Source organism: Barbus barbus, assembly GCF_936440315.1.
Source record: "Barbus barbus genome assembly, chromosome: 39".
Classification (NCBI taxonomy): Eukaryota; Metazoa; Chordata; class Actinopteri; order Cypriniformes; family Cyprinidae; genus Barbus; species Barbus barbus.
Window position 1 is genome coordinate 22344162 of NC_136717.1, and position 16592 is coordinate 22360753.

The 16592-nt window shown below is 33.4% G+C and overlaps 1 protein-coding gene across 2 annotated transcripts in view; it reads left to right on the top strand.

Moving 5' to 3' along the window:
• The window catches only part of LOC306859096 (transcription factor EC-like), a 70498-nt gene that overhangs the window by 7233 nt on the left and 46673 nt on the right, over positions 1 to 16592 (top strand). The window contains exons 3-5 of one of the 2 annotated variants that reach the window (XM_079399927.1): positions 8244 to 8432; positions 8544 to 8675; positions 10427 to 10600. The gene's annotated coding sequence lies outside the window, so the exon portion shown is untranslated. Of the gene's footprint in view, positions 1 to 8243; positions 8433 to 8543; positions 8676 to 10426; positions 10601 to 16592 lie in introns of those variants that run through there. The other variant, XM_079399926.1, reaches the window with a different exon arrangement.

Genomic DNA, 16592 nt, shown 5'->3' on the forward strand with positions numbered 1-16592 from the left:
ACTTGAGACCACTGTAAAGTTTATACACTTAAGAAAGAACAAATTATGTAGCAGCGAGGACAGATTAAAATACATTTGTCATTTACTGAATTTTATTAAAATAAAAAGCACCTGGTCTATCTTTTGTGATAGCAATATCACTTTAAAAATGACAAGAATCTGTAATATTTTACTGATGAATAAAAAAATAAAAAGTTTTAGTGGAGACATAATTATAAAAGTAGGTGCTTTGTTTAACACCCATGATTATTAAATATATAATAACTTTTGAGATGAATACCATAAAAAAAAAAAAAAAAAAAAAAAATATATATATATATTTTTTTTTTTAATTATGCAAACAAACATGCTATTTACAGGTGACAAATCAGATACAGAGTAACCAGGGTCAACAAAACATACATGACAGCCTACATGGTTTGTGTGTGTGTGTGTGAGACTGGGTGTTGGGTTTGGAAGTATAACTAAACAAAATAATAATAAAATTAAATAAATTAAACCAAAAAAAAAAAAAGTACAACAGTAATGATAACAGTAATAATAATAATAATAATAATAATAATAATAATAATAGTAACATTAATAACAAAAATCAGAGGATAGTAATTAATTAAAAAATAAATAAATAAATAAATGTGGGGAAAGTTGGAGGATTAGAAAGAGGACAAAATAGTAATAATAATAATAGTAGTAATCATAGTATTAATAATAGAGAGAAAATAATAATAATAATAATAATAATAAAGCTAAAAAGAGTAAGATATTGTAAGGCTGCCTCTGGGCCCTCCGTGGGCAAGGCATAGTTTAGGCCCAGGACGAGCCATCTAGGAGAGGAGCTCTTTTTTTTTTGCATGTCAATCACATTTGCCAGTGTTGAGTTGGTCATGTGCATTGTCTCATGGGACGTCACACAAAGACACCCAAAAACTTTTCAGCCTTTTCTTTGTTAATAAGCACATTGGAATTTTGTCAAATAAGAGATAAATGTACTGTTTGTGTGTGTGTACAAATAAAACTTTTTCATTTTATATAATTTTCCTTTAATTGCTACACAAAGCTAATCTAAAGGTCAAACCTTGAGCCTTAGTGAAAGATAAACTGCCAAACAATTAAGCAAGAGAACTACAAACACTACGTCTTGTGATTCATTTGACATTAATTTACAAATAAATGCATCATAAGTTCAATTCAATTCAAGTTTATTTGTGTAGCGCTTTTTACGATACAAATCGTTGCAAAGCAGCTCTACAGGAATTTAAGTTTCCACAATATACATTTATATATTGCAGAACCTTAATATATTTAATTTATGGCAAAATTTGGTAATTCTGTATGTTGTCTGAGCTTTGGTATCCTCTGAGGTCCTCTTGAGGGGTTGGCATCATCTTTCTCAGGTGTTCGGTCATCTCAGATCATTTAAGGGTTGGATCCAGACTGAAGCTTCTGTAATTCGTAGTTACCACGGGATGTTAATGATGTGGCAGAAACAGAGAAACAAATAGAGACATAATTAGCATAGCTGCTGTTCCATCTAAGCACAAATGATTTGTTCAACCCAAGCTAAAGAATAATAATAAACGTACATTTAATCAGATATAACGGCAGTACAAGATTATAAGACGCATTATGTGAATGCTTGGCTAAAGAGATGTGTCTTTAATCTAGATTTAAACAGAGAGAGTGTGTCTGAACCCCAAACGTTATCAGGAAGGCTGTTCCAGAGTTTGGGAGCCAAATTTGAAAAAGCTCTACCTCCTTTAGTGGACTTTGCAATCCTAGGTACTACCAAAAGTCCAGAGTTTTGTGACCTTAGGGAGCGGGTTGGATTGTAGCGTGGTAGAAGACAAGTTAGGTACGCAGGAGCTAAACCATTTAGGGCCTTATAGGCAAGTGATAATATTTTGTAAATATACGGAACTGAATAGGTAGCCAGTGCAGAGACTGTAAAATTGGGGTAATATGATCATATTTTCTTGATCTGGTAAGAACTCTAGCCGCTGCATTTTGGACTATCTGTAGCTTGTTTATTGAAGATGCAGGACAACCACCTAGCAGTGCATTACAATAGTCCAGTCTAGAGGTCATGAATGCATGAACTAGCTTTTCTACATCAGAAACAGGTAGCATGTTTCGAAGCTTGGCAATGTTTCTAAGATGGAAGAATGCTGTTTTTGTAACATGGGAAATATGATTTTCAAAGGACAAGTTGCTGTCTAATATAACACCCAGATTTTTGACTTTAGAGGATGTGACAGTGCATCCATCTAGTTGCAAATTGTAATCCAAGAGATTCTGTGTACTGTTTTTTTTGGTCCAATAAGCAATATCTCTGTCTTATCTGAATTTAATAGGAGGAAATTATTGGTCATCCAATCTTTTTACATTTTTTACACAATCTATTAGCTTAGTTTAGAGGTTTCATCTGGTCTTGTTGAGATATATAGTTGAGTATCATCAGCATAACAATGAAAACTAATCTATAAAAAACTATCCCGTATTTTCTAATAATATTACCAAGAGGCAACATGTATATTGAAAATAGCAGAGGATCTAGGACAGATCCTTGTGGTACTCCATACTTTACTGGTGATAATTGTGATGACTCTCCTTTTAAATTAACAAAGTGGTAGCGATCAGACAGGTAGGATCTAAACCATCTTAAAGCCTGCCCTTGAATACCAGTATAGTTTTGTAATCGATCTATGAGTATGTCATGGTCTATAGTGTTGAACGCAGCACTAAGATCAAATAATACTAGCAAAGAGATGCAGCCTTGGTCTGAAGCAAGAAGCAAGTCATTTGTAATTTTAACAAGTGCAGTTTCTGTACTATGGTGAGGCCTGAAACCTGACTGAAATTCTTCATAGAGATAATTTTTTTGCAAGAAGGAGCACAATTGAGCAGACACAACTTTTTCTAAAATTTTAGACATAAACGGAAGATTTGAAATGGGTCTGTAATTTGCCAGTTCATTAGAATCTAGTTGTGGTTTCTTAATAAGAGGCTTAATAACTGCCAGCTTGAATGGTTTTGGGACGTGACCTAAAGATAACGATGAGTTAATAATATTGAGAAGCGTTTTTCTCTAACCTTTTTCAATTTGAGGGGGGCAACAGCTTCTAATGTATTAGAGAAGATAGTGCCCATGTTGCTAGTCATTTCGTCTAGTTCATGTGTATTTATGGGTACACAGAGCAGTTGAGATAAATCAGGCAGGTTATTTGTGAATCTGTCTTTGGTGGCTGGAACAATAGTTCTGCCCGGACGATGACGCGGAGCCATATAATTAATATCAGTAATACGCAGCATGCACGATACAAGGAAATGATCAGTAACATCATCACTTTGAGGTACGATATCTATATCGGTCAGATCAATTCCATGCGATATAATTAAATCTAGCGTATGATTAAAACGATGAGTGGGCCCGGTGACGTTTTGCTTGACTCCAAAAGAGTTTATTAGGTCATTAAACGCAAGTCCTAACGCATCATTTGTATTATCAACGTGAATGTTAAAATCTCCGACGATTAGCGCTTTATCAACATTAACTAATAGATCTGAGAGGAAATCTGCAAATTATTTTAGGAAATCTGTATATGGCCCTGGCGGTCTATACACAGTAGCCAGAGCAAGAGATAGGAGAGATTTCTTTTGCATATCTAACAGTGTAGCATTAAGCAGAAGTATTTCGAATGAGTTAAACCTCCTGTATCCTGTTTTCTGAGTAACATTGAGAATATCACTATATATTGTTGTCACACCGCCGCCACGACCAGTCTGACGGGGCTCATGTTTATAACAGTAGCTTGGTGGAGTAGAGCAGATTAGACATAAAACATAAATTGTTTTGTAGGGCAGATTATTTTCATAAATTAGGCTAACTTTTTTTTAAAGATATGCTTAAATGGTATATTGCCAAAAAATGTATGCAAACTACAGCCAAAACAAGCTAACCTTCAATTAAAAATAACATGTGGGCACACAAGCACAAACATACATCACTATGATGCTTAGTCCACAGTATATTTAAGCTCCTGGCATATCTTTGCACACATCTTACATTTTTAAAGGAAAAGATTGTCTTTTTTCACCATTACTCACTGTGGAAGCATTTAAGCCCACCTTATGTGTTTCAATGAGGAATCCCTCTGATTACACTTTGATTGATTTTTTGAGTCAGAGTGTTTAATTATAAATTCTTTGTGCTTTTACCTTACTACATTAATTTACAACTATATTTAGATATGCCTACAAATTACACTGTGTAGCACCATTATATAATAGATGTCTGCTAATATGTATGGTTTGTTTTCAGCTATACAAAAAAAGAGAAAAAAATACAGCACCTGTGCAAAAATCATAAAGGCATGGCACCTTTACCACGATGACACAGTAAAGTGTTAGGCTTTGCATATTGTATGTTCTCCATCTGCTCCACTAAGCGAGCGTTACTTTTAGCCTCACACCATTAGATTAGTGACATCAATGATGCTTGATCACATTCATGTCATATAATGCTATGAAAATACAGTTTCTGCAGGTGACAGTTCAGTGAAAGACTCTTAATGTCTCTCAGTTACAGCCGTAAGCAAACAAAACCGACACAAACTGCGTTAAAGTGCAGAAATCGAGAGTAACGCGACTTACCTGTAAGTAACTTTCCACGTGCATGAAGGCCTCAGTCCTTATTTCTGTATTAAAGTACTTATATAAATTTCTATTGATCATTTAGTTGTGTTTCCAGCAGTGTTTCCAGCATTCCTGCATCTGTTGTTTCTTCTGCTTGAAGATTATTAAAATACGTCTAATTGTCATAAACTTAAGGCCAAAACACTGAGAATACATATTATAACATGCTTAAAGTGTACTGAATTGATTAGCCTAATAAAGGTAAAAAAAACAGAACTCACTAGAATTCTATAAATATACTACAATTATTACATTTACATTTAGTCATTTTATCCAAAGCGACTTACAAATGAGGACATTAGAAGCAATCAAAACCAACAAAAGAGCAACAACATGCAAGTGCTATAACAAGAAGCCTAATGCAGTGTACACAGAATTTGTTTTAAAGAAAACAAGTAGATAGAATATAGAAAAAATAATATATATATATTCATATCAGTTGATATCGATAATTATCATGATAAATGTCAAATCTTTATTTCTTTCAAAGTGAAAGTTGTAGAAACAAGACCATTAATTTTCCTTAACAAAATAAATATCTAAATAGAAAAAATTATTTCTGCATGTTCTAATGAGTGATATTGTTTCAAATCAAGAAACAGGTTTGAGTTGCCTTATAATAATATTATTAATAATAATAATAATAATAATAATGTCACTTTTTTGTCTCTTATGCACATTTGATAGTAGCTTGAGTTAGGATGCTGAGGTAAATTTTTGTTCATTATCAAAATGAGTAACATCTGGGAAAAAAAAAATTGTAGCAACCACAGTTTTATATGGTTAAAATTATTCTGACCAAGTTTTTTTTTTTTTTTTTAATTAAGCATTGGTCTCCCTTAGTAGCATACATTTACAAAATTAGTAGCATACACTGAACAAAATTATAAACGCAACACTTTTGTTTTTGCCCCCATTTTTCATGAGCTGAATTCAAAGATCTAAGACTTTGTCTATATATACAAAAGGCCTATTTCTCTCAAATATTGTTCACAAATCTGTCTAAATCTGTGTTAGTGAGCACTTCTCCTTTGCCGAGATAATCCATCCACCTCACAGGTGTGGCCAGGGGTGTAGTTTATTGGGGGGGGTAAAATGTGATTTATTTGAATTCTATTGAGAAACTGCCACTTTAAAATGATATGGAGAAAGTCGAACATTATCTAAAAAAGCACAAACTAAAAAGACTGAAGATAAGAGGAGAAAACAATCTTGCACCAGCACTAACATAATATTAAAATATTTTTAAACTACTCATGACCACCTTTACTATAATTTATCACATTGTACTGTACTGTAGGCATATTTATTGTGGTAAATTTTGTCTAGAATTTATAATAGATAATCTGTTAAGGGAATAGATTTTTCCCTATAGATTTATATTACAACTGTGGCATGTTGCAACTATTGTTTCTAAAGGCTGTTGTTTCTCATAACAAATGCAATATAGATTAATAAAGTCATTATTGGCCTGGTAATGATTAATAGGCTAGCCTTATTATAACAAATGCAGTTAAGAACTATGGTACGTTTTCATAGGAGTAAGGGTGAATCCCAATTCTCTGTCTTACCCCTTCCCCTTTGTTTTGCGCGTTCACGTTAAGTACAAGTCAGAATCAAGAGCCAATGGGTTCTAATGATGAGTGATGGAAAAACCTGGCCTTCAGATATTCCAATGATGGCACAGATTAAATCATTAAGAGCCTGATGAACTGTTAAGGAATAAGAAATAAATTATCAATATAAGAAAATGTTAAGTTAGATTGACTTCCCATGGCATGTTGAATTAGAACATTCTGTCAAACTATAGCCTAAGTGTCTAAATAATATAAAATACATTGTATATCCTATGTAAACAAGTAATTGTTCACTAGCCTATTACTTTATTGAAGTTACACAATCCACCAATTTTGCATGTGTGGTGGATAGCACAAAAGACCATTTTCAAGATTCAAGAGTTTTATTTGTCACATACACAATTATACAGAGTATAACCAGCAGTGAAATGTAGGTCAGGTCCGCTCCAAGGACAGTGCAATTATAAAGTATACAAATATTACTTACTTACTTACTTTTGTCATTTAGCAGATGCTTTTGTCCAAAGCGACTTACAAATAAGAAAAAGTAACTAAAACTAAAAAGTTACAACTCTATAAATACTATCTACCCACATATTTAAGAAAATAAAGAAATTAAATAAAATTGACATGCATATAACATTTCAATAATAAACATATAAATGAAAAAATTTAATAAAAAGCGATACTACTATCCTTTGCCGGTGTCCCTGCCCGGTGGAGTCGCACGGTAGAGTTCAAACCAAGTTGGGCAGGTCATTCCACCAGATGGGAACAGTTAATGAAAAAGTCTGTGAAAGTGATTTTGTGTGTCTTTGGGATGGTACAATAATGCGTCGTTCACTTGCAGAACGCAAGCTTCTAGAGGGCACATAAGCTGAAGTAATGAATTTAGGTGAAGGGGTGCAGAGCCAGTGGTGGTTCTGTAGGCAAACATTAATGCCTTGAATTTAACGCGAGCAGTTATTGGTAGCCAGTGCAAATCGATGAACAGAGGTGTGATGTGCTTTTCGGCTCATTAAAGATTAATCTTGCAAAGGCCTGATCTTCTTAATATTGTATAATGCAAATCTGCGGGACCAGGCAGTTTTAGCAATGTGTTCTGAGAAATTCAGCTTATCATCAATCACAACTCTTAAGGTTTCTGGCTGTTTTTGAAGCAGTTATGGTTGATGAGCCTAACTGGAAGGTGAAATTGTGATGAAGCGATGGGATCAAAATGGGATCCATTTTCAACTCTGTTGTTCATTTTCTTTATGGCAGTTTTACAGCAGTAACATTTTTGGAAGAGCTTAATCTTTTTTAATATTAAGATTTAATGTTATGACACATTCCACTTGTTGCTTTCCACTTCCACAAAGGGATAATTCACCCAAAAATGAGAATTGTCACCATTTATTTGTTCCAAAACTATATGTTTATTTTCTTTTATTGAACACAAAAGATGGAAGAATAATGTTGGTAACCAAACTGCTTGTAGCCTTTGACTTATAAAAAAACATTTTGTTCAAAAAGTTGATGGCTATCAGTAACTGTTTGGTTTCCAACATTCTTCAAAATATCTTCTTTAGTGTTAAACAGAAGAACAACTTGAGTAAATGATAACAGAATTAACATTTCAGGTTAATTAAGTCGTTTTAATATATTTGAAATGTCTATAATGCAGTGCAAGATGTTCATCACATCCTCCACCAGAGGGAGACATTACCCTCTGTATATATTTTGCGGGGTCACAGACGGCACTGGATTGGTTTACAATGGAGTTAAATTAACACATTTAAGAAAACACTAATTCAGCTTCAAAATTTTAATTTGTAAGTTCCTAACACACACACACACACAAAACAGCATAAACCAAAACAGCGACGCATATGCAGATTTAATAAAGTCTACAAGCATTTGACTCTAATGTAGCTGTTTTACACATTTATAGACATTACAAACAATGTTTGTAATTAATTTTTCTTTTCATAGTGTGTGCATCTACAGCAAGTGAACTGTGCTGAACCAGCGGGGCTTAAAACAAGAGAACGTCAAGCAGAAGTAACGCTGTTTAAATAGATCGGGCTCTCCAGGACAAGGCGGAAAGAAAAACATGCCTCTTTTGTCAAAGCCAGACAAAGCCCCACAGACCTTAAAGTGGGCAATTCAAAATTCTGAAGGGTAAGTTTTCACAAGAAAAAAAAAAAGATGGAGGGGAAAAAGTTATCTAAGCCATTACGTTCCTTCACAATAGCTCTGGTTGAAGTTGTGCCTCTTCTGATCTTCTCTCAGCTGGACTTCTGCTTTCCAGCCTGTCTTCTCTGATCTCCAGTCATCCGAGAGGCTTCTGCCAGCCTGCGAGCTGTCAAAGTAGCCCTGGAATCAAACGCCACTCCATGCTCAGCTATGATCAAAGGAACACAGGTAAGGCAGCCACAGAGACACATACAATTGGCATCTAAAAAAGTAAGCCGTCTACCCTCTCACACCCCTCCTTCCCTCCTGCTTTTTTATCTCCTGACTACTCTGACACCAAGAGGAGAAACGTGGAGCACATTGATCAGAATAAAGCAAAGTGATCAGGTTTTGAAGATGTGGGGGGAAGTTTGTTCTCGCCAGAAACTTTTGGACAAAGGGAATTCTGGGATAGAGGTGAGGGCGATGGGTAAAGGGACACTTAAAACGCTTCAAGTTTTTTTTTTTCGGCTTTGAACTATCTTTTCCCTGCTTATAATCCTCTAAACACCGAGATACCCGTCTCAAGTCAAACGCATCTATCATTTCTTGACAGTGACCACACACACACACACACACACACACACCCCCCGCAGTGACACAAGTCCCCATGAGTCTGTGTGTATTCAGGTTTAAGTCCCCACCGGTATATAAAAACAGGTACACACACACACACACAAAGCATATAGATGGGGCTAGTTGTCACAAGGGAAGTGTCCTGCCAAATACAAGGTTTGAGTCAAAGTACACAAAGGTGTTTCCACTGGTTTTGTACACTGGTTTCAAATACCTTTTCTAATATATATATATTAGAAAAAACTGCAACCTAAAAAAGATTGCATTTGGCTGCACACATCTAGTCCCTCAAAGAGAAAAATATTTCTGTAACATGTAAATAAGTTATTTATTTATTTTTTTTAAATTGGAGAATAATATCTAATAAATAAATCAATATAAAACTAATACACTACCATTCAAAAGTTTGGGGTCAGTTAGAGTTTAAGAAATTAATATTTTGATTCAGCAAGGACATTAAATTGATCAAAGGTGACTGTAAAGGCATTTATAATGTTACAGAAGATTTTAGTTTTTTAAATACAAGCTGTTCTTTTGAACTGTTTATTCCTTAAAGAATCCTGAAAAAAACGCAGTTTTCAAATAAATGTTAAGCAGTAAAGTCAACATATTAGAATGATTTCTGAAGGATGATGTGGCACTAAAAACTGAAGTAATGGCTGCTGAAAATTCAGCTTTGCATTACATTAATAAATTACATTTTATGATATATTAAAACAGAAAACACTGTTTTTAAAATTGTAATGATATTATAATTTTTTTACTGTATTTTGGTCAAATAAATCAAGCCTTGTTGAGCATAAGAGACTTTTGCAAAACATCAAAACTAATACCAAACCAAAACAACGTTTCTAATGTGGCATTTAATGTCACGTTAGTAATAACGACTCATATGACATTTGAGTCGTCACAGTAGGCAAAACAATTACTAATATGGACACTATTGTGGTTTAGTGTTCTCTCTCAAACACACGCACAGAAAACACAATCAGAAAAATATACACGGCACTAAAATAATATATATCAATACTCAAAGCCGTCCACGAATCACTAGTAAAGACAATTTTATAATTTGAAAACCAGAGACATGTCCACTCAACAATCTGGTGTCAGAACACAATCCAACATAAAGATGTCCGTTGGACATCACAGGACAAACTCAATACTTATGTTTTTATGCCAGAAAATATTTTTTTTTAATTCATGAGACCAAAAATAAGCATAAAATCTCCATCAGTAGTGATTTGTTCAAAGTGGGACCACTTACATTATTGTAACACAAAAATCGGAAACAACTCTTGATCTTGATAATGATGGAACATCAGTTTATATTACATAAAAATGAACAATATTTCTCTTTCTAGGTTCAAGATGTATGTCAGAAAGTGTAGAGACTTCCCATTTGCACCCGGTTCCATGGACGAAGAAAAAGAGGAAATGGATAAAGATTTATAATGGATCTTGCTGGCCAACAGTTATAGAAAGAGATCAACCAACCGCTGACTTCACAGAAAAACACCTGCAGCAGACAATCACAGGTAATTTATATCTTTCATTAAACTCAATCTGCCACACACACAAGAACTATTAATCTAGCTGGCTGCTTCAGCCATGTGTTTATGATAAAGAAATGTTACACAGAAGTGTATGACCAGTACCAGGCATGCTTATGCATATGCATATGCTATTATGTTATGAGAGACCAGAGATATGCTGTAATTTAATGGTCTTATTTAAACAATATTTCTGTAAATACACACATTATCCAGATTTGCCAGTTTATCACAGAATCACTTTTTGAAACAATCATCGTAGAACAAGAAACAAATCTAACAAACCTGCTTAAGGACGACATCTAAAGTGGGACACATTAAAGCTTAATATTTCAGTTAGTATTCCTGTCCTTTAATACAAAGTGAAGATGTTTACTATAATTTTAATGCTACTTTATAAGGCAAAAATGTCTCTTTCTGAGTATAAATAAAATGTGTACTGAAAGTAGTGGATGTTAAGTACTCAAAAGGGTACTAAAATGTCTCTAAAAGTACTAAAACATTTACATTTATGCAATAGGCATATTCTTTTGTACGTGTTGCTCAGTTGGTATAGGTTAAATTTCTAGAATGCTTAAAATGTTTAGTTTAAATACTAAAGAGTTGATCCGAATAAAAGTGTTTGCAAAATGTATAAATGGAAAACAGATATTTTGAGAGGGGCTTTCTTAAGTAGGTCTATCTGCTCTTGAGTAATGCATTTCTAGTAATCGCTTTGCGTTTGCAAAATCTGTGTCTACAGCAACAAAGTGACATGGCAAAAAAGGAAAACTATTAAAAAACAAAAATGGAGAAGCGGCTGCCTCCACCACATTCTTTAATAAACTTCCTCTATTGGGGCTCATCACATATATTGTTTTACATACAGGAAATTCCATCTATCATGGGATTTTTGCACCCATTTCTTGTTTGTACAGGATGTGGTTTCTTTTGCACTCATTTTAAAGGGTGCCACTTATGGGGGCGGGGGGCGTTTTAATCGAGCACATGAGTGACTGTCACAATCAAAACACGAGGTATGACTTTGCAAAAACGGCACATTGATTTATATTTGCCAGTTAAAATGATTGTTCAAAACCATTACCCATATAAGAGTGGGTGAAAAGCATGTACAAAGACAATGATGCGCAATGGACTGAACACACCCAGGTGTAAAACACCTTTTCTAAACACCTCTGTCACTATGCATTGCAGAATTTCAATACGTGCAAAGACAACCGGTTGAGCTTAAAATAATCAGATCAAACATTTAATTTTTTAATGCTAAAATGTTGCACATTTATACTATTGAGGATTATCACATGCATTTAAAGACAAAATACTGATAGTTTTCAGTTTTGTTCTGGGTGCAGTTTTCTTATTCATTTTAATACAAATAAATAAAAAAATCTTGTAACTTGTAATATATTGAATATAATATAAATGTATACATTTATATTACAATATATTATATTCAATATATTACAAGTAGTACTCAGTTGTATAAACAGTTTATTACATTTATACACTTTGGGACCAGAAAACCTTTTCTTCAGCTAAACTGTCCCCTAGACTAGAATAAAATGATAAAATAAAAAGCAACAAGAAATAATAATAATAAATATTATTCCTCTCTTTGGGACTGAAAAAACTCCCCAATGGTCTCATACACTAGAATAAAAGAATAAAATAAAAACAAGAAATAATAATAATAATAATAATAATTTATTACACTTTGGGATCAGGAAAAAAAACCCATTTCCTTTAGCCCCACTATATGTTATACCACAATAAAATAATAAAATATAAAAATAAATAAATAATTGTAAAAAATATTCTAAAAACAAATTCTTAAACATAATCAAAGATAATAAATAATAAAAATAACATTCATAAGCTTTGGGACTAGAGGTTAGCCTAGAAGCCTACAGTAGAATACAATTATTAAATAAATATGAATATAAAAATAAAGAATGAAAAAAATAAAATAAAATAAGATTTATAAATCAAACTTTGGAGCCAGGAAACAAACATTCCAATATAGACTAGAATAAAATAATAAAATAAAAAGCAACAACAAATAATAATAATAATAATAATAATAATAATAATAATAAATATTATTCCTCTATTTGGGACTGAAAAAAACCCCAGTGGTCCCATACACCAGAATAAAAGAATAAAATAAAAACAAGAAATAATAATTATAATAATAATAATAATTTATTATATTTTGGGACCAGGAAAAAAAAAACTCCCTTAGCCCCACTATATGTTATACCACAATAAAATAATAAAATATAAAAATAAAGAAATAATTGTAAAAACATACATAATCAAAGATAATAAATAATAAAAATAACATATTCATAAACTTTGGGACTAGAGGTTAGCCTTGACGCCTACTGCCGAATAAAATTATTAAATAAATATGAACATAAAAATAAAGAATTTAAAAAAAATATAAAAAGATTTATAAATCAAACTTTGGAGCCAGGAAACAAACATTCCCATATTTAGCAGTTGTTACCCTACACCAGGCATTACGTAATATTGCATGACAGGAGAGATATACATAAAGCAGAAGTGCAGGGCAGTTGACTCGATGGGCATTAATGCTGAGTGTCTGAAGAGTAGCATATGGGAATCTTTCATGAGACCACAGACACATGGCTGCAAGATGCAGACTTTTACTTGAAATGGTCAGAAAGGAAAGAATACACGTGGAGATATCAGAGACAGATGAGCAAGAGCCATCCAAAGATTAATGTCATTTATATGAAGAGATAGAATGAGTGAGAAATTGAGAGTGGGAGATTTGCAGGTGTTGATCAGTGTCAGGTGGCACACAGAGGTGATCTGAAACACAGACAAGGTGAAAATAGAGAGGGAAAGGTATCTAACATTTGAATGACAATGAGATAATGGACTGAGCAGAACGCCATTGTTCCAGTGTCTTTAGCCCAGGATGAACCTAAAATACATCCATGTCCCGTTTTCCTTAACATCTTTTACAATGTTACATTTTTTCACATTTAGTTTATTATTTTTTTTAAGAGTTAAGAGTGCCCTAGCTCACACATGTATTTTAAATACAAATATTCAATTAAATATTATGCATGTCATGTTCAGATTTTATTTAGCTAAGAGTTCCAAGATGTCATTTTAGATTCTTTTAGCATATTATTTTACAGAAAATCATTCAAAAGGTAATGAATTGACAAAACAAGGCATTTTATAAATAATATATCCCATATTCCCACATCACATAGACATCCTACAAAGGGACAGCCTGGCTTAAAATATGCCATAAAAGGACAAAATATTTTTAAAATGTGATCTTGTTATTAGAAATTGAATGTGTTTTGATCTTGATTTGTTTTTGAGTTTGATTTACAAAACAAAGCGCACTTTTAGAACTCAGTGTCCTCCAAAATTACAATTTACAATTAAATTATTATGAAGGATCATTAGTCCTTCTGCAGATTCTAAAATTGATGAAAATTTAGTTGGTTGCACTTTATTTTACAGTCCTGTGATGTAAAAAAAAAAAAAAAAGAAATTATGATAAGACCTCTTTCGAAACAACTTGAAATGTAACAGAACTGATGAGGGATGTGTGCAATTTACAGAGGGATGTGTGCAAGACAGAGAGAGAGTGTCGTGTGTTTGTGTTGAGAGGAAGTAGGACAGTGGGCTGAAGGAAAGCATGGCATTGCTCACCTCTGATTCACACAGCTGCGCTTGCTCAATATCTGACCATCGCCCACCCAGCTCTGAAAGGTCACAAGATCACCACAGTCCTGAGAAAGAGAGGTGTGGACAGATGTAGGACGTGCGTTTTTACATAACATTTACAAATGAAAGCTCTCATGACAACAGAAATAATAACAATGATTAATATTTATATATCACAGTTTTATATATATATATATATTTATTTAAATGTATTATATTAATATTAAAATATACATTATTAATATGCCAATAATGAGAAGTACTGTATTCTTATCATCACATTTTATTACATTGATTTATTAAAAATAACATGGTCTTGACATCCCACTTCAATACATTTAAATGTTAATAAATTATCTGTTAAATTAGTCCATATTTCACAGATTTGTTTAATTGTTTGACAGAAAAAAAGTTTTAATTTATTTTTAATAAATTAATGACATTTCATTTTAATTTATTCATTTATTTTATTGTTTGACAGAAAAAAGTATTGTTTTAATTTATTTTGAATAAATGACATTTATTTTTCATTAATTATATTTAATTTATTTTAGTAGTAGTAGTGGTTGTAGTAGTAATTATTATTTATTTTGAATAAATGATTGTAAAATATACTGTGATAATATTATGGTATATTATTACTCATATTAAATACATTCAGTTTTAACAATCATATATACTACTATGATACTATCATTGCATTTTCACATTTTATGATATATTTAGTATAAATTAAGGATTTATTCAAAATAACATGACCTTGACATGCTCCTTCAGTAAATTTGAATGTTCAAATATATTAAACTGTTCACAAATTAGTTTAATGGAGGTCATATATACTGTCACTATACTAAATATATAATAAAATGTGAAGATGATTATGATAAAGTAACGATTTATTCAAAATGATATGGTCTTGATACTACTGACAAAATGTTTAAAAAAATAAATAAATAAATCTGTTAAAGAAATTAGTAATTTTAAGAAATTGTGTAATAGCTGAAGATGTTTGCCTAATAGATTGAGTTTCATTGTGCAAGCAAAAGAAAACCGAAAGTTATGCAAACTGTCAGACTTCTCATCTTCTCAAGTTTTCAATGCCGACTTCCATGCCTTCTACACAGTGACCTCTTGTGGGAATCCGAGGAACTGTAGTTAAAGATGTAATACACTGGGTTCCTCTCCAATATTCAAGTCTAATACCTTCACCCAGCCCAGATAAGTTCATAAAGGGCAGGAATCAAACATCTCGGCATTCACATTCCAGACTTCATATTGCTTAATGACAGGGAGGAAGTCTGAATTGCCTTGTTGAGGAGAGGCGGTTTGGTGCTCTTATGAGTAGTGCTATCATGCCAGCGTGGTGATGAAGGAGCTCTCCACAGCAAGTGATGGTTGGAGAGCCCTCAAGAACATGTCCACCCACCCTGAGTCCGTCTCCCTACAGCGTCTCTGAGGCCCACAAAGCAGCTCTCGTATCACACGAGGCAGGGTTCAGACACAAGTGAGGCTCGGCTCACCTCGTCCAATCAGTGACAGCGGAGGGGTTCATGGGAAGGTGAGGCGCTGCTCGACCTTGGCCAATCAGAGATGACATTGAATGGTTGCTCTCTCCCTGGCCTGTGGCTCTTGGGTTTGGCCAAGACTCTGTGTCTGAGATGAGACCGACTCAAGAGGAGCGCTGGCTAGACAGACACAAACACAAGCCCCTACTTCCCTGTCTGGTGCATTTGGGAAAAGCTGCTAATATTGTTTCTTCTGTATCTGAACTATGCGTGCCAACGTACATAAGAACAACTTCCCTAAATGGGGTGCACAAGAAAACACATGCAATGGGGGGGAAGTTCATATTATAAAGTTTACTTAAAAGAATAGTTCACACAAAAATTATGAGTTTATTTCTTCATCATAACAGATTTGGAGAAATGTAGCATTACGTCACTTTCTCACAAATGGATCCTCTGCAGTGAATGGGTGCCGTCAGAGTAAGATACCAAACAGCTGATAAAAACATCACAATAATCCACACCACTCCAGTCCATCAATAAACATCTTGTGTTTGTAAGAAGCAACTCCAAAGTGGAGTCCATAATCCATAATAATGCTTCCTCCAGTGGAAAAAGTCCATCCCATGTTGTCCTTTTACATCAAAATCCACTGACATATTTGTTTATAAATGTTTTCACTTGTAAACAGTGCTTGATCTGTGCGTATTTCTCTCCTGATTCAGACAAGATGAATCATTTTTCACTGAAGAAAG